The sequence below is a fragment of the Periplaneta americana genome, chromosome 14 (assembly GCF_040183065.1).
Source record: "Periplaneta americana isolate PAMFEO1 chromosome 14, P.americana_PAMFEO1_priV1, whole genome shotgun sequence".
Lineage (NCBI taxonomy): Eukaryota > Metazoa > Arthropoda > Insecta > Blattodea > Blattidae > Periplaneta > Periplaneta americana.
The window spans coordinates 98,216,369-98,240,823 of NC_091130.1; positions in this window are offsets into that span (position 1 = coordinate 98,216,369).

The following is a 24,455-nucleotide window of genomic DNA, read 5'->3' on the forward strand; positions in this document are numbered from 1 at the left end:
GTAAATCCCCATACTCACTGTTAAAACCATCAAGCAGTGCCCTGAATTCCATGTGATTAAGTCCTTTAGACTTTATGAAATGAATTGTTCGCACAACAACATCCATTACATTGCTAAGATTCATGTTTTTAACACATAAATATTCCTGGTGCAAAATGCAGTACACCGGTGCCCCCAAGCGACCTCGATAGGTTCCACCACTGATAGGCTGCAGTGTACAACTGTACTGTCCTCAGTGGAAGCCATAAGCAGGCCTGTATGCCCTCTCGCGATCTTGACTCGACCTGGCGGAGCCTGTCATATAGCAAACACTTAAAAATGACGGAAGGGAAATGTATATTTAATATTACAATTTGGACACGTAAATTTGTTTTATTTCAATCCCTCATTTTTGTATATCATATTTTGGTCTTTCCTTGAACTAAATATCAAAATAGTTGGCGTATCCTAAGGTTCTAAGTAACTTAAAACATTATAATTATTTGTACTGTAAGTTACGGTCAGTCAGTCACAATAAACATACAAAAACTCTTCCACACAGCACAATAACTGACAGATTAAAATTTCTTTGAGATTCTACATTATCACTACATCGCTAATAGAAAAGTATTAGAAAATGTTTTCCAAAATAATTTCATTTTCCGCTGAAGCACCGTAACTGACTGACAAATATCGCTCTCGGTTATGATGTTCTTTCTCACCCCGTACACCAGGCGTCGTCAACCGATCGCACAGTCGTGATGGCTGAAGCTACATAGTACACAAGTCTACATGTGAATCAGTCGCTGTGCACGAGAGGGGAGGGGATGATAGTTGAAACCGGCTCAGTGGCGGTATACTCTTATAGCCTATTGGTTACGCACCATTCCATGTGTTTCTATTTGAAATATACGTCATAAAATTTATCCTATAACTTAAAGAATTTGAAACATGCAATCATTAATTTCTTCTGGCAAATTAGTAAACAAACGGAACACAATAAATATGTTGAAATCAGCCAAATAATACACTGAGTTTAACGACCCATTTTGTTCCTAAAGCTAGAAAGAGTTTCTTCAATTTTATGTTTAACATCAATTATTCCATTTTGAACAACCGTAAACTAAATTATGACATGAAAATAATGGCCACAAATATGCACAACTAATAAAAATTAATAAACCATATTCAATACTTATTCTCCATCAAACTATAGCCTATATAAGAGAATTATTTTCCTGTATAGTATATCTCACGAACATTTCCCTTTCTAGAAACATAGTAAATGCCAAATGAGGTTTTTAAACTTATGTACTTTAAGATAACGATTTGCAAAAATTATTACTTTTGTACCGATAGAGTTGGGGAAAGAATGTGTAATGTTTAGTTTATTATTATTATTATTATTATTATTATTATTATTATTATTATTATTATTATTATTATTATACACACATTAGTTATTAGTAATTTTTGGGTGAGAGTGTTTCATTCTTCTCCCTTATATTTTTCATAATCATTTGAGTGATAGGACGAATAATATCGTTGTAGGTTGAAATTCCTTCTGTTATTCAGAACTTTACTACAAACCAAACACGTGGGCACTCCCGACTTCACAGTGGCCTATCGGACATTCCTTCTGACATTTCTGGTCCGCCACTGTGAAATACAGAGAACGAACTGTGTCCGTGCGCCTGCACAGACATCGCTACACAGCAGGCGAGGCGTTGCACTTAACTAGCGCCACGGTCAGTTGAGGACGCCTGGCGTACACAGTTGCTTGGGAGATCTTGGTAAACTTACACATGAACTGTGTTAAGTGGAGCAATATATGGGGAAATTCGGGGCAGAAAGAAGCAAGGATGGTATAAATGGCAAGAAAAGAGTTCACGGAGAAGAACAGGTAGTTATTGTGAATGTACATAACAGCCATGGGCATTATGGGAAATATAAACTGTGACCAGCCTCACCAAATCGTAACAGCTAAGGTGATTATTGGCGGATTGTTAGGAACGCGTCTGGATAATACTGTAACTTTATTCCAACACAACAATGTAACTTTTATTGTTACGACAATAATCACTTTCTATAATTGAATGTAAACGCTCCCGTCAACAATGGGATTTCCACTCCACACAGTAACACAGTTCGTTATTGCACTCCACAGACGACAATGACAATTTACTTGGATTATTGAGAACAACAATGTACTGCTAATCTTAATTAACGTTCACAAAGCACTATGTACAAATCAGAACTGTCAGTTCTCAGTTCACAGTTCGTTTGCCTTGGCTAGTTCTTCTAGCTCAGTCACTCGAGTTCACAGTATCTCGAACTCCAGACCTTCAGGGACAGTCCACTGAACTTCGAACTCAGGTCCCCCAACTGCGGTCCACTGCACTCGAACTCAGGACTTCGGACGCTCACACAGCTGCGGACACACTCAAGTCGAACTCCGGTCTCGAAGCTGGCTTCACTGCTACACAAGACTGGCTGGCTTGCTGTCCACCGACTATAACAACTGCTCAGCTCACTTACGTCTCTTCTTTTAAACCAAACCATTGTTTCGAGAAACTACGATGCTCGAAATTTCTACTTCTACAGACTTCTGTTCTCGCTGCTTCTTCCTGGACGATTCTGTTCGGGAGGTTTCGTCCCCCCCTTCTTCTCGCACCACGAAGCAGCCAAGGCTTTGCATCCCCCTTTGCCTCGGCCGCAGTGTACCTCCCCTTGCGTCTGTCGGCATGCAGACGTTCCCCTTACGTCCGCCACACCGCAGCGACAAACGTTTCGTCTCCCGCGCGCCCTGTCGGACACGCGTTCGAATCCCGACGCAGCTGTCACAATACTCTCGAAGTTTTTTATTTCGCTTGACACAATAATTTGCAGCTTTTAATCATCCACCTCTTTATTGTTTCTCCGTCACAACTGTAGATTACGGGCGAGTTCAGAAGAAATTGAACAATAGCTAATAATATTCGATCATATTGTCTACATTTTTGTTCTCTTGAATATTATTTATTATTGCTATTCTTAAGGTCATTTAATAGATTTGCACATTCAGGAAACAAAAATAATCATATTTAGACTAGTATTTTGCACAAATTTCATGTTGGTAATTTCCTTCGAAAATAGTGGGCTGAGTATAAACAACATTTTAATTTATCTTTCTTTTTAATTTAGCATTTATTCTTTATCACATAAGGAGTAATGTTGTACTCGTATATTAAATTTATTAGTGCCTATTAAGCATTTTCAACATAACATAAAATGTACCGTATGTTCTCCCCTTCTGAACAGTAAAGCAACTCTTTTTTCCATTACAATAATATCATAGTCGTTTTTAACTCGTACATACTGATTTGATGAGCAACGATTCCAACAATGATAATTAATCAATAGGCCTATATTATCTGTCTATGCCTGAGTTGGTAAACGAGGGTTCGGGAGGAAAGGAAGTACGAGTAGTAATTGATGTCACGCAGCGCGATGAGCGCTGTCAAGGTCGGTTCGACACCAGTCCTCAAATGACACACCAATGTCTACGGCTGCTGACAGTATATCACTATACAGAAATAGCTATGTTATGAAGTATATAATATCTGTGATGTTTCGTGTCATTTAAGGTGAATATTAGACAAGGTAAGTTTTGTCTTTCGGAAAAGATACAAGTATTATCAATTTAAGTTTATGTTACCAAGTCTGACCTTGAAACTAACTGGCTCGGTTTCAAATCCTGGTTGGGACAAGTTATATGATTGCGGTTTTTCCGGGGTTTTCCCTCAACCCATTAAGAACAACTGCTGGATAACTTTAGCGCTGAACCCTGGATTCATTTCGCTAGCATTACCACCTTCATCTAACTCCGACGCAAGATAATCATATCAGTTGATAAATCATCGTAAAATAACCAATTATAAAAAAAATTTGTTACTACTTATCAAGTGTCATGCTATTTTGTACTACTTGCGGTTCCATAATATAGAATTTAAAATAAAATTCAGATGTCAGTCAGTCACAGAAAGAGATCAGTCAGTTACACAGCACTTTTTCGGTCGTAACTCCATTACTAATCGACGTTCAGAAATCGTTGTAATTTAAACAGAAGACTGAAACTTCCTCTCCAAACAATATTTTGAAAAACTTGTATCAGGGATGACATATCAGAGAAATTTGAGGAGAATCATGTTCACCTGCAGATAGAGTTGACATTTTATGTCAATCAGAAATACACACTTTGAAAGTAAATAAATACTATACCTTTTCTTTGAAAGTCATTTCTTTTCTATATATCATATCTGTACATTTTCCTCTATCAGATCGTGCGGTAAAACATTTTAATTTCAATCTACTAAATAATTTAGGCAGACATTTTGCTTGTCAAGTCACAAGTGGAATTGCTCTTTAAACTTAAAAAACTTACTTACTTTCTAAATTTGAAACACTCTTTTGACTCTACCATTAACAAGTGTATATAAATCGTCTTTGCCCATATATTCATCCTATTATCTTTTACATAGGTCCTCTTTTACATAATAACTAACTATTTCATAAAATAAATTTTGCATTTAGGTTACAGATGTAGACATTAAGTCAACAAACTGAATAGCTGAATCGGTACATTCTATATGTAGGACAGTGTCTACTCTTGCAATTTAGCGTATCAGCTAAATCGTTTACGCAACATCTATACAAATATCCGCTTACTTGTTTAAATACATTTGTCAAGTTAATTTCATAATCAACATCAATTCCAATTTCATCATTCAATCTTATGCACTCATTTTCATACATTGCTATTATATTTCTAATAAATTTATTACTAAGTACTGAATAATTTAAAGTATAGTTTTTACCTATTTATAAAGTCGTAACCTTTTGATATACTTACTAATCAATGAAGCTATTTTCAAAAACTTTTCTAGTAAGTCAAGTGCTAAAACACTATTACTGCATACTATGTCTCGATTACGCTATTTACTTCTAATAGCATACTCTCTAGTTCTAATAATACACTCTAGTTATTCATTAATTCTCTGAGAACGTTCAGGGCTGTTTTATCTTTCTCGAACCTGTTAAGTTCGAACTTTATTCTCGTCAAGACGCTCAAAGCGTGTCTTGGTCGATCCATGGAAATCTGTGCATTGTTATTTCGTAAACGATTCTCCTGTTCTTCCTCGTTCCTATTTAGTCTCCGCTTTTCTTGAGGCAGAAGTGTTTCGGGGTAATTCGGACTCTTACTTCGGCATTTCAAAGTATAGAAAGAAACAATATGCCTATCTACCTAACGTTAACATATAGAACTTTTTCAGAGAACACCACCCGAAATTATTAATGTCCAACATATACTTATTCACTAAAATGAACGAAGCACAAACCGATTTCTGTAAAATCCACAGGTTCTATCGCTCCTCTAGCTGGCAGCGAAGCCTGGATACTGTATGCCATGACAGTTGGTAGAGTAAGGCACAACCGGGCTGTGTAACCTAGCACATACAATCTACAAACTTTGATACATTATTTATTAATGTCTAACCTATACTACAAAATCAGGTGAAACTTCGATATTTCCCCACACCAAACGCGGGAAGGAAAACGTACTTATATCATTGAAAATAACCTCAAAATTAGATCACATCACTCTAGAGACAGTATGTGATCACTGAGACGGTTATATGCTAAGGACTAATTGGTAACAGTTCTGTACAGTGCACAACATTCCATACTGGATAATTGGCAAAACAAGGTCTTTGGCACTACTTGTGGCTTGTGGGCCATCCCAAACCTCGACATGAACCCCACTGAGCGCGAGTCTTAATATAGGCCTATTCGGTCAGATATGATCTACTGTTATAAATAAAAACAATTAACAACAGGTATATCTGTCATAAAAACTCATAATTACAACAATAATTATGAAAATTATGAAGTAATTACATACTAATTAAAATACAATTATTTAGTTCATGGAGCATACATTTTTGTACAGGGATTAATCCTTTAACATGCTTATTAATTGAAATGTCATTGCAATGATTAAATTACTATCGTTTTAACCTAAGAAACATGAATTTTGAGCAAGAATAATTGCTTTAATATGTTTCTTAATTGCCACTGTTTCAAAATAATTAAATCATCATTATTATTATTGTTATTATTATTATTATTATTATTTATTTATTATTAACTGTATCTTTTATTAATTGTGTTTATTATTAATTGTCATTATTGAGTGTAATTAGTTACCACTGCTACCGGGGACACTCCCTCTCTCTGTCTCTGTCTTTCTCTCTCTCTCTTTTCCGTGGTATTGAGTAAATATATTTATAACAAAACTTACATTACGTTTATACAAACCAGTTTTCATTATTCTAATAAAAATAAAAATTATATAGCCAAAAATTTATAACAAGGCGGTTAATCTTTGTGAAAATAGAGAAAATATTTGAATAGTATTTACATTTTTCTTGTACAATGTTACGAAGTATTAAGGGGAGATTATGGCGAAATAAGGGGAAGAATCAAGAAAATGAACTTTTTTATTTTATGTTTGTAATTATATCTGAACATTATATTTTCATAAAATGGTTCCATTTCCTATTTCAGAACCCTTCATATTGGGTCACGTGACTTTTATATATTGTAGTATAGAAAAAAAACTGTAAAAAATTACGAAATGTAGCCTATACGAACACCACTGTAATCCAAAACCTTCAGCTTTCTAAGATACTATCCCATATAATTAAATGTGGCCAATCATACGAAAAATGTAGTTTTCTCGACTTTAAAATGTTAAGCAGTTTCATGAGTACAAAAAGCTCCTTGGAAATGGTTATTTGTCAGACTGGTCTGAAACTTCAGACAGAGGTCTATTACACATTGATAAATAAAATTGAATTACCTTTCATATTAAATATTAATATTAAATCCCTTCGCGGCATATTCATATTGCACTTAGATTAAAGTATAATGTAATGTTAAACGTATTAAATTAAAATATATATTGTGGCTCTCTATTTAGACTAAGGTAAAAAGTCAATTACAGTAATTTTCATTCCAATGACTATTTTCAAGATTTTGACAAAAAAATAAACTGAAAATTTTCCAAACTTTGCTGCAATTAGTCTTTTTAGTGACGTCAATATAAGAACTATTATCCCTAATGAGATCGAAGTTTTTACAGATGATAGTATTATACGCATATTTATGTAGTTCAAATTTGAAGGGTTCAGAACCATAGTGGGCCAAGCGCCATTTACCAAAACCGTAGAAAACAAGGGTTAAAATGAAGTTAAATTTCAATGAAAACATAGAGCAAGTAATATAAAGTATATAGATTAAAACTAAATTATATGTCAATCTTCATTAAACTATGGTATTCACTTAATTCTAACCTTTGCTTTCTCCGTTTTTAATAAATGGCTCTTGGCCCACTATGGCTCTGAACCCTTCAATTAATATATTTAGGATGGAAATTGTACAAGTTTAAAAAATTATATGTCTGTCCACTTAAATAATAATGGTTTTCTGAAAGAGAGTCGAAATAAAATTTTAGCCTTAACTGAAGAAGGACGGTAAATTATTAATGTAATTTTAGGAATGGTACCACAACAAGAAGGATAGAGATATTTTTTCCCAAATACCCGTACCAACACAAAATAATAAAATTACCAAAGCGGGCAGGCTATCCCTCCTTTGGAGAAGCAAACACGTAGATCCCCTCCTCAATACAAATTTAATTACTGGTTTCCCTCAGAGCCCTCACGCACTTCTTATGGAAGGCAACCTCGATCTGTGGGGAATATTCTTACTGTACAGTCGAGATCACGTGCCGTTGTTCTTATTCTACTCGCTGCATCCTCTGAGAAATTGCCCATCTGATAAGACATCAATGATTATATTGTACGTGTCCACTGATGCCCAATGTAATCTTGCAGCTCCAGTAAGATATGGAGCTTACACTGTTTTCATCTTGACGATCCAATTGCGTGAGTTCAGTCTGCGATATATCTGGTTGAATTGAACTTAATAGGTTTTGCTGCTACAATACTACTGTACATCCACTGCTATGGCTATTGTTATTTTAATTATAGAACACACAAATTTTCTACGAATAATTCACATTTTCTCCTACAAAGCATTTACCGTTTTAAATAAATAAAAAAAAAAAAATCTTTCCGGATTCCTCTATTCCTCTTCATACTTCACAGACGAACAGAGGTAAAATTTGTAGATTTAATTCAGAATAATTGAGGTCCCTAGAATAGCAAAGACTAAATGCCAATATATCCATTTTTACATTTTTGCAGCACTATAAACAGTGGTTCCCAACTTTTTTGACTGACGGCACACTCCTACTGAACGTCCACGATATCGCGACGCACTTATTTGTTTTTATTAATAATAATAATAATAATAATAATAATAATAATAATAATAATAATAATAATAGTAATAATAATACTTACTTACTTACAAATGGCTTTTAAGGAACCCGAAGGTTCATTGCCGCCCTCACATAAGTCCGCCATCGGTCCCTATCCTGTGCAAGATTAATCCAGTTTCTATCATCATATCCCATCTCCCTCAAATCCATTTTAATATTATCCTCCCATCTACGTCTCGGCCTCCCCAAAGGTCTTTTTCCCTCCGGTCTCCCAACTACCACTCTATATGCATTTCTGGATTCGCCCATACGTGCTACATGTCCTGCCCATTGCATACGTCTGGATTTAATGTTCCTAATTATGTCAGGTGAAGAATACAATGCGTGCAGTTCTGCGTTGTGTAACTTTCTCCATTCTCCTGTAACTTCATCCCTCTTAGCCTTAAATATTTTCCTAAGCACCTTATTCTCAAACACCCTTAACCTATGTTCCTCTCTCAGAGTGAGAGTCCAAGTTACACAACCATACAGAACAACCGGTAATATAACTGTTTTATAAATTCTAACTTTCAGATTTTTTGACAGCAGACTAGATGATAAAAGCTTCTCAACCGAATAATAACACGCATTTCCCATATTTATTGTGCGTTTAATTTCCTCCCGAATGTCATTTATATTTGTTACTGTTGCTCCAAGATATTTGAATTTTTCCATCCCTTCGAAGGATAAATCTCCAATTTATATATTTCCATTTCGTACAATATTCTGGTCACGAGACATTATCATATACTTTGTGTTTTCGGGATTTACTTCCAAACCGATCGCTTTACTTGTTTCAAGTAAAATTTCCGTGTTTTCCCTAATCGTGTGTGGATTTTCTCCTAACATATTCACGTCATCCGCATAGATAAGAAGCATATGTAACCCGTCCAATTCCAAACCCTGCCTGTTATGCTGAACTTTTCTAATGGCATATTCTAAAGCGAAGTTAAAAAGTAAAGGTGATAGTGCATCTCCCTGCTTTAGCCCGCAGTGAATTGGAAAAGCATCAGATAGAAACTGACCTATACGGACTCTGCTGTATGTTTCACTGAGACACATTTTAATTAATCCAACTAGTTTCTAGGGAATACCAAATTCAATAAGAATATCATATAATACTTCCCTCTTAACCGAGTCATATGCCTTTTTGAAATCTATGAATAACTGATGTACTGTACCCTTATACTCCCATTTTTTCTCCATTATCTGTCGAATACAAATAATCTGATCAATAGTCGATCTATTACGCCTAAAACCACACTGATGATCCCCAATAATTTCATCTACGTACGGAGTTAATCTTCTCAAATAATATTGGACAAAATTTTGTACGACGTCAACAAAAGTGATATTCCTCGAAAGTTACCACCGTTGGTTTTGTCCCCCTTCTTAAAAATAGGTACAATTATGGATTCCTTCCATTGTTCTGGTACAATTTCCTTTTCCCAAATAGCAAGTACAAGTTTATAAATTTCGCTATATAATCCACTTCCACCCGCTTGTATTAATTCTGCTGGAATTTGATCGATACCTGGAGACTTGTACTTTTTCAGTAGTAGTAATATTAATAATAATAATAATAATAATAATAATAATAATAATAATAATAATAATAATGATAACTTCTTTGTAGTGTGTCGATGTTAATACGCAATCGACAACTCTAAAAAAGCAAGCAGCAACTTGATTGGCATTAAAAAAAAGGTATGTGTCAAAAATCCCAACTATATATGCTGGATGTCCGATGAAAGATTTTTATTATAGTATTTGAAAACTCACCTATATGAATTAATGTAAAGTCTGCGCTTTGTGGATTGCACAGAGTTTGTCTACTGTATATATGGCCTTATGGTTGACAGGCCAACACGTGTATCATCTTCAAAACGCAGCAGTCTGTTTCTTTGTTTAGATTTCACTACTTTTATGGTAGAAAATGCTAATTCACACAAGTATGACGTTGAAAACGGCAGTTCTAAATGTAATTTTAGTCTGTTCGGCACCATCGACTGAATTAACAGAACATTCCGCATGTAAGACACTCGGAATTTTGTTTATGTTCATCTCCAAGCTACAGTATGTAAAACCACGTAAGCAAGTATAATACATCACTGTATTTGCGAAACGCGGTGCGTTTTTTGTGAACTCGGAAGAGAATTTTCGCTCACATTATTTGAATTAACACTGCTGTCACCTAACCTAGAACTTGATTAAAATTGTCTTTTTTAATTAAAAATTTGTCCATGACAAAATCTAAACAAAGCACTTGTGATAAAATAGTATACTGTATGAGCCTGTACTGAAACTGACCAATATAGCCTATTCTGACAATTCTAAACTCTGTTTATTATTAAGTGGGAAGAGTAAACGAATTACTAAGCATTGTTGCAGGTGTTCACGTTTCATTAGTAAAGGCTGTCTCAAAATAAAACAATCTATACGGCAGAAGACTATCTAATCTGAGGTTCGCAGATGACATCGTCTTATTCGCCGACTCAGCAGCAGAACTGCAAACCATGGTTGAGGATCTAAATATCAAAAGTACTGACATTGGACTGACCATGAACTACACGAAAACAAAAGTGATGACAAACGCACAGGAAATCCCAATCAGAGTAGGCGACACAGGATTGCAGTATGTCTCTGAATATGTGTATTTGCGACAACTGGTTACCTTCTCACAAAGAAGCGAGAAAGATATCAATAGAAGAATTTCATCGCCATGGAAGGCGTTCTGGAGCCTGAAGTTCATATGGACGGACAAGACAATCAACCGCAATCTCAAGTGCGAGGCACTAGAGGCATGTATAATCCCAGTTTTGCTTTACGGCTGCCAAACTTGGACACTGACCGAGAGACAACGCTCAGTATACAAACATGCCAGAGGAAGATGGAAAGAAAAATACTGGGCACCACGCTACGAGACAGAATGACTAACGAAACACTACAAAGACTGACGAACACTACTGACGCAGCAGAACGAGCCACGGCAACGAAGTGGACCTGGGGAGGAGACATGTGGCGAGACTACACCAGGCAAGATGGACCCATGCAGTCACGATTTGGGACCCCTACGTCGGAAAGAGAGGACAGGGAAGACCACGGCTCAGATGGTCTGACATGTTTACCAGAGTGGCGGAGAAACAATGGTCGAGGACAGCAAAGAACAGAGTTTTGTGGAAAGAACTAGGGAAGGCCATTGTAAATAGATAACGTAATCAGTGTTAATATATTGTAAATAGTAAAGTCAGTATTAATGAAAATGTAAGTTAAGTTTTGTAAATAGTAAAGTCAGTGTTGAGAAAGTGTCAGGTAAATAGTGCAAATAATAAACAGTGTTTGTCAAAGTGCCAGTGTCAGTATAAGGTGTGTAGTGCAAGAAAAAAAAAATGAACAAAGAACAGAGTGCTGAGACTAGTTAAAGTTGAACAGGGTTATTAACCATGTCACAAAAGTAGTATACACGACAAGCTCGCTTGGATTGGCTCACCAAGAGAGTACACTTGAGCCATCCCTGTCGAGGGGGTTCTAACCCCATCACAGGAGGCCTGTGCCCAACATGGGACATCATGGCTAACATTCATTCATCATATCAAAAACTTCGTTGTAAATAAAAAATTCCTTGTAAAGATACTTTCTGAATGGCATAACATTTACTTTTCAATTCCAAAATTTCGCGACACACTCCATGGGGCTGCGCGACACACCAGTGTGTCGCTTCCATCACTGTGAGTGATAGTGATTCATACGTCTCGGAAATAGGTGGAATTTCTATTGAAATGTAATCAGAGTTGGACCTTATGTACTGCTTGAATGTTTAAACTACGATCGTAAATGGCAACGACATATGCGCCTCTAACACGTTCAGCTGCCTGGACGTTAACACGGCAGGCATTTAAATACACTGCTCTGTTCTCTGTAAAAAACAAATCTATCAATACGTAAAACTGCTTACCATTCCATATTATTGACTATTACTGTTATTGTTTTCATAGAACAGCTATATCAACTAAACAATTACAGTACGGACCATAATATGGACAATAATATTATTTCCTCCTGACATTTGGAGCGTGTTTACTTATACGACAATAGGCAGGAGCAACAATGCTGCATTGACGCGTATGCATATTCGTTGACGCCGCTTGTAAAAATACTACGTGCGCTCGGACTACTTCTTCGTGGTAGTGTGTCTACATGTGATTAGGTTGAATGACATTTTCCTGAATATTCAGAGTGATTCATAAATATCTGTAAAAACTTTGTGGGTGTAATGTAGAGGCAAAAATAAAACTAAAATATTCTAAATAACTTTTCACTAACATCGTTACTTTCAGAGTTATGATGCATATTGGCGTAATTTGCTAGGCATAAAAACATTAGCCAATAAAGCCTTCGGCTGTGTAATGTTCGCTTACATAGCGACTGCGGTAGATGTTTCTTATTCGTACATCCCACTACAGTTGATTCCGACCTGATAGGACTTTGTTTACTGTATGTAGGTATGTTTAGTTGTGTGGCACTGTTGCAGTTCCTACAGTCACCACGTCCCGTAGGTACAATTCATTCTGTCGTTAGTTCAGTAGGCTTCAGTTGTGTACGGTAAGATAGATCGTACAACACCAGATGCCTGGCCAGCCAGATCACCAGACTTCTACCTTTGTGGTCGTCTGAAGGCGCTCGTTTATGCCACTCAAATTCTGAACGTAGCATAACTACAGCAGTGACATTAAAATAGCTATGAAACAGTTCGGAATGAATTGAACCGGGTCTGTAAAATTCCAAGATCAGTACATTCCCACGTACAGTGAACGAAGTTTATCTGGTCGAAATCAACTGTAGGGATGTACGAATAACAGACATCTAACGCAGTCGCTATGTAGGCTAGCATAACACATCCGAAGGGTTTACTGGTCCATGTTTTTGATACCTAGCAATGTAGGACATTTTGCATCATAACTCTGAAAGTAAGGATTTGCCGGAAAAGTTGTATAGAACATTTTAGTTTTATTATATTATTATTATTATTATTATTATTATTATTAATTGTGATTTTAGTTTTAGTTCTACCTCTATATTACACCCACAAAAATTAGAGGCATTTATGAATCACTCTGTATAGAAAAAAGAATCTCACTTCTACACCAAGTTTTTACATTTTCGGAAAAATTTAAGTTGGGATTTAGGATAAAACCACAGTCTAGTATATACAGTCGCGAAGCTCAATACGTAATAAATATGTAAACATTAGGTAGTTTCTCACCACTAGGATCGCTAATATCGCCTCATTACAGGCAATGCAAAGTAGAACCGTCACAGTCTATTGTTTCTAGAACCCTCAAAACTCAAGCTTCGTGACTGTATATAGTAGACTGTGATAAAACCTACCTATAGTGCAGAAGAACCTCACTGGATCCAGTTACACAAAGGTCGAAGTACTAATTATGAATAAAAAGTGTATTCAACCTGTCATCAGTTGTCCTCGAAAACAAATACAAGAAGTCAGTGCAATATATAACCAAGAAAAAATTACCGACGTTTGAGATCTCATAAACTACATTCCCTTAAGTCATCATCACGACTATAATGCCATTTTTGCTGGAGAAGCAGCTGTTGTAGCATAAGTGCGGAATGACAAACTTGTCGATTATTATTGAACATCGCGGCCATCACCCAACCTGGTTTTACATCCTATTTTGGTATGTAAACATACATACTCTTATGCAATTTTAAAACTGTTATATTAATTCAGTATTCTTCATGATTTTTTTTTAAATTTCAAGTTAAGTTACAAAATTTAATAAAATACAAATAATATTAACTTACATGCTAAGTTATCAACAACAAGAATTTATAATACGTTAATAGTGTGCAGTTCTTGAAATGGTCAGGAAAACCATGATATTTCAAATTTGATGCGTACGTAGCGTCGATACATAGAGAGAAAATATTTCAAAATTTTAACCGACTTTATCTCGAAAGTAAAATTTGGAGCGTACTCTACGTCACTGCTATTCTAGGGGTCTTTATATTATGAGAATGGACTCCGATAAACTACAGTAGCTATAAAGTATCATACTTAAATAATTCCAATAATATTTACTTACTTACAAATGATTTTAAGGAATCAGCAGGTTCATTGCTGCCCTCACATATGTCCGCCATCGGTCCCTATCCTGTGCAAGATTAATCCAGTCTCTATCATTATATCCCACACCCCTCAAATCTATTTTAATATTATCCTCCCATCTACGTCTTGGTTTCCCCAAAGGCCTTATTCCATCCGGCCTCCCAACTAACACTCTACATGCATTTCTGGATTCACCCATACGTGCATACATGCCCTGCCCATCTCAAACGTCTGGATTTAATGTTCCTTATTATGTCACGTGAAGAACACAATGTGTGCAGTTCTGCGTTGTCCAACTTTCTCCATTCTCCTGTAACTTCATCCTTCTTATTCCTAAATATTTTCCTAAGAAACTTTTTCTCAAACACCCTTAATCTCTTTTCCTCTCTCAAAGTGATATCCCAAGTCTCACAACCACACAGAACAACCGGTAATATAACTGTTTTATAAATTCTAACTTTCAGATTTTTTAACAGCAGACTAGATGACAAAAGCTTCTCAACCGAATAATAACAGGCATTTCCCATAATATTATTTATTCCACGTTTAATATCCTCCTACAAAATTTAAAAAAATATAAATTATATCAACTTACTTGCTAAGTTATCAACAGGCCACGGATGTTCGGTACGTCTGTGTTCTCCGCGCGACTACGGCTTCAGCTAGGACGGAGGGTTTGTGCTGGTAGTTTGAGTTGCAAGTGCACAGTGACAGTCACAACTAATAACAAAGCGGGCACATACAAGTACAGCATACGGACGAGGTAACCGAGTCATGGCGAAGCCAATTACATTCAAAGAAGTGCAGGTAAGCGGACGTTTTGAGAACTCACAACATACGTGTTATTAGAAGTGGTGTTATAAAAGTTTATCAATACTACTTTGAATTGTAGGTGAATTGTTTCGTGGGGGAATTTGGAGGAGGTGATATATTTTCTTCGAATGGAAAATTTGTAATTTGTAGATTATGCCGCACACAAACTAGAGGCTGGAAACGAGCATTCATTGAAAGACATTGCAACACAAAAAACATAAGGCAAGTGTAGCTTTAATGGAGCAGGAAGTAAACAAAGTTCCATGTACTTCTCTCTCAAGTCGGAAGTCTACATTTTTTCGGGACTTCTGTGAGATGATGGTGGGGGCCAACATTCCATTCCATAAAGTAGAGAATGTTTTTTCTAAAAACTTCATAGAAAAATATACAGAAAAACAACTTCCTTCCGAATCAACTCTTCGCAAAAACTATCTGCCAGATTGTTATGCAGATGTTTTAAATCAAATAAGGAAAGCGGTAGGAAATAATAAGATTTGGGTTTCTGTGGACGAAACGACTGATGAAACAGGGCGATTTGTAGCACATGTCGTTGTCGGAACATTGAGTCCTGATGTACCTCGTGAAAAGTTTTTGTTAACAGCAGAGGTACTTGATAAAGTGAATCATGCATCCATTGTAACACCATTTGAAAACTCAATGTCTCTTTTATGGCCAGACGGAGTTAAACGTGAAAATATCCTCCTACTAGTCACCGATGGCGCTGCTTACATGATGAAAGCAGCAGACAAATAAAATTAAGCTACCCTAACATCTGTCACATGACTTGTCTTGCTCATTGTCTTCACAGAGTAGCCGAGACTGTGAGGAGTTCCTACCCAGATGTGGACCGGTTCATATCAAATATGAAAAAAAAATATATATATATTTTTAAAGGCACCTACTAGATTACAAGTATTTAAAAATATAGCGCCAGAAATTCCCTTACGTCCTAAGCCAATCATAACACGTTGGGGTACTTGGTTGGATGCTGCAACCTATTATGCAAAATACTACGGAAAAATAGTAGACGTGTTAGCAGTGCTCAATAGTGAGGATTGTTCTTCAGTTGCCATAGCTAAAGAGTTAGTGTCGGAACAGCTAAGAGACCACAATATGTATATTGAACAGAAGTTCAAGGATTTGTCAAAATATATTAAGCTGTTGGAAACAAGTGCCATGGAAATATCTAAGTCTCTTAAAGTAGTACAAGACTTGTCCACAGCCCTAGATCAAGTCAGAGAGGGGCCCGCCCAAGCAGTGACACAAAAACTGAAAACAATTATTGACAAAAATGTTGGATATTCTGATCTTTGCCAAATACGTGAACAGCTAGCAAGTACTGAAAATCAAACACATAACAGTGACAGTGAATACATTCAGTATTTTAAGTTTGCATCCGTCACGTCTTGTGACGTGGAAAGAAGTTTTTCGCGCTTAAAATCGGTTCTAACTGACAATCGAAAAAGTTTTCAATTCGAAAACCTTCGAATGTACATAGCCATACACTGTAATAAAATGTACAGAGCACACCATTAAATTCAATGTATTTCCCAAGGTTATTAATAAAATGTATGTTGTTCTAGACTGAAGTCACTTTTCAAGCGGATCTGACAGTACCTCCTTTACGGAAGCGGGGTTGGAATGAGTTTATGTTGACATTGAAGTCTGTTACTTACGTACGTGCAGCAACACAAGTCTCCAAGATCCGGGCTTTGGTTATCAACAACAAGAAATTATAATGAGTTATTGGTTTGCAGTTCATGATATGGTAAGGAAAACGATGAAATTTCAAATTTGGTGTACACGTCGCTTCGATACAAAGGGAGAAAATCTTTCGAAATTTTAACCGAGTTTATCTCGAAAGTAAATTTGGAGCGTACTCTACGTTACTGTTATTCTAACGCTCTTTATATTATGACAACGGGCTTCGTTAACTACAGTAGCTATAAAGTATCATATTTAAATAAATCCAATAATACTTACTTAATTACAAATGACTTTTAAGGAATCCGCCGCCCTCACATAAGCCCGTCATCGGTCCCTATCCTCTGCAAAATTAATCCATTCTCTATAATCACATCTCACCTCTCTCAAATCCATTTTAATATTATCCTCCACTCTACGTCTCGGTTTTCCCGAAGGTCTCCGATCTCCAAACTAACACATTATATGAATTTCTGGATTCGCCCATACGTGCTACATGCCCTGCCCATCTTAACCGTCTGGATTTAATGTTCCTAATTATGTCAGATGAAGAATACAATGTGCGCAGTTCTGCGTTATGTAACTTTCTCCATTCTCCTGTAACTTCATTCCTCTTAGTCCCAAAAATTTTCCAACCATATTCTCAAACACCCTTAATCTCTATTCCTCTCTCGATTGAGATCCCAAGTTTCACAACCATACAGAACAACCGGTTATATAACTGTTTTATAAATTCTAACTTTCAGATTTTTTGACAGCAGATTAGATGACAAAAGCTTCTCAACGGAATAATAACAGGCATTTCTCATATTTATTCTGCGTTTAATTTCCTCCCGAGTGTTATTTATATTTGTTACTGTTGCTCAAAGATATTTTTTAATTTTCCCATTCTTCGACTGATAAATCTCCAATTTTCACACTTCCATTTCGTACAATATTCTGGTCACGAGACATAATCATATACTTTGTCTTTTCGTGATTTAATGATAATAATAATAATAATAATAATAATAATAATAATAATAATAATAATAATAATAATAATAAATGAATTAAATTTAAACTGTTACTACCTGACATTCCATCTCTTTTCAACAGTTTAGATGAACTCTGAATCTATTTCCACATATTTTGGCTTAGTCGTCGCTTTTATAGAGGTGGAAAGCTGTAACAGTAATGTCATTAAAAACAATAGGTCTAGTTGCTTAGATATTATACATTACCATTTTTGATTTGTGATTCTGTCATTGATAACACTTTAGTTACTTTATTCATCAGTAAAATAATTATGTGAACAGAGCGTATCAAAATATGTTATTATTTAATTCTAAATAATTTAGAGTTAATATTATGCAGTATAAAAGAAATATAGGTGTATGTAATTTTGAATGCTGGAGTTGTGTAATCTTAATATCTGAGCGGTGCGAGTGTGATTCAGTTTTGGATTTGGAGTAGTACAGGGTTGATCTCTGATAACGAATTTCAATGACGTCATGTGAGTCAGAAGTCAGTCACACGACAGCTGAACTGTGGCGCGAGGTGACAGACCAGTAGTGAGTGATCTCATAGTCAGATGAAACGAACACACGCATTATGAACACGTAGTAGTGGTAGTAGTAGTAGTAGTAGTAGTAGTAGTAGTAGTAGTAGTAGTAGTAGTAGTAGTAGTAGTAGTAGTAGTAGCAGCAGTAGTAGTACTAGAACTAGTTATTAATTGTGGAGTAGTAGTGATGGTAGTAGCACTAATAGCAGTAGTAGTAGTGATAATAGTATTACTATTAGACTATAAGTAACAGTAGGCCTACACGTTACTGTTCGTTAGCATAAAATCACAAATTTAAGTCAAAGTGTTCACTCATTGTTGAGTCTCTGACGTCTTGTCAACTCACTTCAGCTATGTAAATAAAAAGGGAATAATTGAGCTGGAATCTGGCAGAGTTCTTGGATCAGTCGATAGAGCGTTGGCGCGCTCAGTCAAAGATCCTGGATTCGATGCCCATCCCTGGAACGATTTTTCCCTTCATATTAATCAGGAATTTAATTTCTTTCATTAAAATGTTAGATGATTAATATCTCGTAATTTGACCGTAGATTTAACGCCTGAAGATCATAAACATCATACGTCATGTAGGCTATATCGTAACATCATATGAAACAACAGAAACCATTACAGACAACTGTCTTTAAATGGATTGTCTAGAGTCATTTCTTTAACAAGTAGGTGTTTATATGAGGGCCGTCAAATGAAAACGGGTCAGATGCCAAAAAGTATAATAGAACATTTTATTACCTCAAAAGTAATCTACAAAACTGGTTTTACATTTATCCCACTGCGAGACAAGACGATCAATCCCATTCTTGAAAAAGCTTGTGGGTTGTCTACCGAACCAGTTCTTTACCCAGTCACACACGTGTTGATCCGATGCAAAACGAAGTCCACGGATGTCTTTCTTCAATTCTTCGAAAATGTGAAAATCGTATGGGCTGTAGGGGGGGATGTTGAAGCGTTTCCCAACCAAATCTCTGAATCGTATTCCTCACGGAGTTGGCAGTATGTGGGTGGGCATTATCATGAAGAAGGATAACGCCGCTCGATAGCATTCCAGGGCGTTTTGACTTATTGGCGCGTCTCAGTTTCTGTAAAGTTTCTTCATAACGCTGTGCATTGATGCTCGAGAAATTCAACAAGCAGAGGGCCCCTAGAATCGAAAAAGAATGTCAACATGATTTTACCGGAACGTATGTGTATTGCTTTGGACTTTTTCCATGGGAGAGAATCCATGTGTTTCCATTGTTGGCTCTGCCGTTTGTTCTCCGGTTCAAAATGGTGACACCACGATTCGTCCTCAGCGACAATACGGGACAGAAATGCGTACTCTTCCTCGTGGTATCATTGCAAGTGACCTAGTGAATCAGCCATTGTTTGTTTTTTGTTCCTCCGTCAACTGATGTGCAACCCATTGCGCGCAGATTTTTCGGTAATGCAGATGCTTCGTTGCAATGACGTGTACGTAATCGTGACTTATTCCCACCAAACGACGAAGTTCTTCCATACTGATTCGTCTATATTCTCGTATAAACCATCAACCTCAGCAATAACAGCAGGAGTGATGGCACGATGAGCCTGTCCTGGGCGAGCATCATCTTGCAGTGACACGCGTCCCTCTTGGAATCTCTTGTGCCATTCCATTACATGCGAACATGACATGCTGTATTCGCCGTAAACAGCAGACATGCGACGATGGATTTCTCATCTTCCTACTTCTTCAGCAGTAAAAAACCGCACTTACTACATCTCGCTGTTTTTCTTTACCTGCCTCCATTAGTGATGTTGGACGAACACACGTATCTCTAACCTCACTTCCAGCACAATAAACGAACGACTAGTGTGTAAGCAGAGGTTGTAACTTGCTTTCGCGAGTCACCACCAGATGTCAGTTCAGCAATCAAATTCCAGTGGTACCAATTTGCCCGCAATGAGATATTCGAATGTTGGTCCGTTTTCATTTGACTGCCCCTCATATTATTATTATTACTATTATTATTATTATTATTATTATTATTATTATTATTACCGTATTGTTATTACCTTATCATTATTATTATTATTATTATTATTATTATTATTATTATTATTATTATTATTATTATTATTATTATTACATCGGATGATGTTTTCTTTGGTAAATTTGATGAGAGTGAGGTATATAGCTACCAGAATATTAAAATCTGTGGGATATTAATTGGTGATTAGTTATCAAATCTTATTATACAATGTCCTTCTACAATGCTAGTAGAAGATTCTACATATTACATGTATACCAAACAAACGTAGATTTATTATTAAATAAATTTGCAAATCACATTTAGAATTTTTAATCGTGCTTGGTTTGATTGTGATGCACAAACACTAATTGTTTGAAAAAAAAATAGCAAAACATCAATTGAAATACCTGCACTAAAATCATAAATAATGAATAATTATAGACTATAAATAATTCATATTCATGTCTAGAAAATGAATCCTGTGAAAATATACATAATACCACTGATAATAATAAAGAATTTAAAGTGTGTTTAAAGGTATACGCAATATTATTAGTATCATCATCATCATCATCATCATCATCATCAGTAATTGTCAACTGCAAGTTCTTCAACTCAAACCTCTTCGAATTCTTCTTATCTAAAGCTTCATTTTTCCATTGGACTCCGGTAACAGCTTTCATTTTATCAGCTCGTCTAATGTGTGGCCGTTTTCTTGGTCTCGCTATCCTTTGGATTCTAGTGAAGAATTTAGTTTGACCATTTCTTATCTATTTTTCTTGCTATATGACCTGCCCAATTCCGTTCAAGATTTTTCATTTTTATTATGTCTTCCAGTCTTGTTTGTTCTCTGATCCATGGGTTCCTTTTGCGGTCTCTCGTTGTAATGTCTCCGTATTCCTTTGTGTTGGCTGTAGCCTCTGAAGGTATTGCTTTCTTAATAAGCATCCATGTCTCGAATGCTTAAGCGGAAACTGGTAGAATGCACTGATTGAATACTTTTCTTTTCGAGTATAATGTCATTTGGCTTTTAAAAATATAATGTTGATTTTAAATGTAAAGAATAAGTAATGCAAAATGTATAAGTTACAACGTCACGACAATACGAATGAATAAAAACATAAACATCACCAATAATAATTATTGTAACATAATCGTAATATTATAAAATAAATATTAATAATTATTCTCCTATGTTTCAGTATTATTAATATTATTAATACCATTAAAAATCTAAAAATAAATATAATATTTATCAGGAGAGACCGGAACTTTGGCAGAATGCTTTTTAAATGTGTTAAATCTGTCTTCATTTTGAAAGTAAATCTTGAAGAATTAGACCTTTGTAATTGAAACGTCACAGTTTTATGTTGCCCTTTTCTGCCTTTTTTTAACATAAATGCCTAATTTACAAAATAAATGCTTTTTTGCCTTTATTTGATTATTTATCTATAATTTATTAATTTTTAATTAAAACTTACTTAAAGGTATATTTTAATTTATTTCCATAACCGGTACAATGAAAGTGACTTCACCGAATGTATATTATTGTCTTTCAGTCAGTTTATTCCCTTTGCAACAATGACTGCTGCCGTGCAAAAATGTATAACAGTAAGCGTTTTAATTATCGCTTGTGTTCATTTGACAAGGCAACAATAAGTGCGGGTCTAACATTATTTTTAACGGTTATTTTTCTTTCAGTTTTCATTACGACGTTGTTGTAGCTAGTAGTGATGGGCGAAGTTGTTCTTTTCCCGGAACAGTTCCGACTGTTCCGGTTCCGAAAAAATACTGTGTTCCAAATAACAGTTCCGAAATAACAGTCACCAGTGGTGATGAGTCGGAGTCGTTGAGTCGTTCAAACGAACGGTACAGTACCCTCCCTCTTCACCATGCTGCTCACACTGGAGCACTCATAGGCATGACATAGTACACATTCTTATCTATAGATGGCACTGCAATGCACATTCGAATCGATTTTGGAAAATTGCTGTGCATGCGGACAGAACTCAAAAGCTTACAGCGTATTCCAAATCTCACCGGTCCGGTGGCATCAATGACGTCACGTTGCAACGAAAATAAGGAACAAAACTGCTGGAAAAATCGATGCTGTCATGGCGACTGTGTAAGTGGTTATCTGTGCTACGCTAGCAAAATTTTGCGAAATTTCCGTACTGCCATCTCGTTCAAATAAAAGAGATCATAAACAACTTATTTCTTGAACCGGTAGTAATAACTGGTCCGTTGACATGTTCGCTCATAAGCTATTAACATATTGTTTTTATGTTGTGCTCATTACAAACAATACAGCAGAACACACCGCCATGACACAACAGTGCACGATGTCATTCGTCTGCTAATTCCCGCCCTATACAAGAACCAATCAGATTCACTGATGGCGGCTAATGGAGACTACCACCACCTCTGCAAGTTGATGGCACCGGTGCGACACCGGTGGAGCATCAATGACGTCATGGGTGGAATTCGGAACACCGTGATGCCATCGGATTGCTCACCGGTGAGATTCGGAATACGCTCTTAATGTTAGTAATTACACAGCTGTTGACTACAAGGACAGAATACAACACTTTGTTTTCGTACATAAATATATAAAGACATGGTAGCCAACTAAAAAAAAATAACATAACATTTAAAACATATGGTATGTAATTTCTGTTCTCTCTATTACATAATAAAAAAAAAAACAAATCATTAATTTTTATTTTTACTTTTCTTAATGCACAGTTATAATAATAATAATAATAATAATAATAATAATAATAATATATATTACAATTTCATAAATAAAAAAGATATATATTGGCAGTACTGAAACCTGGAAACCCCGTAGTGGGTTAGTAAACTGTTGGAATCGCATCTTTACCAAAGTGTAATTTAAACTTCGCATTAAACCTCGCTCTCCAAATCAGTACTTATATGGGTAGTTTCCAACAAATAATGCTACAACATTTTTGTCGTTCTTTGATAACAGAGAAGATAGCACAAAAACTTGTGTTTGTCAGACTTAACCTCAACAAACGACATACAGACATTGTAACTAAACCACTCATTACCATTTACGACTTTAACCTTTGTATAAAATCAGCTGATCAATGAATTAATAATAGTATGAGTACTTTATGACTTTGTAGAATGTTTATAAAACGGAATTAGTCAACTAATGGTGAAATAAACCATAAAGCGGGAATGAATATTACAGATTATTAAATACTTACTATAACATTACAGATGATTGGCCAGTCTTACAAATGTTGATATTAAAGTTCGCGCCACCGCAAGGATTTCAATTTCCATGCGCCCCCCTCCAACCACGTGAGAGTTTCAAGTACCAACTTCATCCAACGAAGTTCCAAGTATAACATAAAGAACAACGAGAACAGTGTAACTGCAGCTGTCGTTGGTTCATCGGAACAAGCTCCGACGTTCCGGGAGTCGGAACATACCTTGTGCAACGCGGTACTGCGAGCCCGCAACAGCTGGGCAAGTGAGCAGCTCGGAGTCGGAACACTGTTATTTCGGAACAGGAGGTTCCGACCTACTGTTCATTTTTGCAACAGTTCCGAGACCGGAACAGTTCCAAAATAACTGTTGTGTTATTTTTTACCCATCTCTAGTAGCTAGCTAAATATTTCATATCGCAACATAATACCAGTACAACCATAGACAAATAAATGTACAACCAAACACAAAAATGCACTTTCCAAGGATACTGGGAAGAAGATTTCTTAGTTTCCAACAGTAATGGCAACATCGAGTCGAAAATCTCAATTTGCATTCGCCTTATGTAAAGCTTTTCTTGCTGCCGAAATCCCTTTGTGAAAAGTGCAAGGTTGTGGG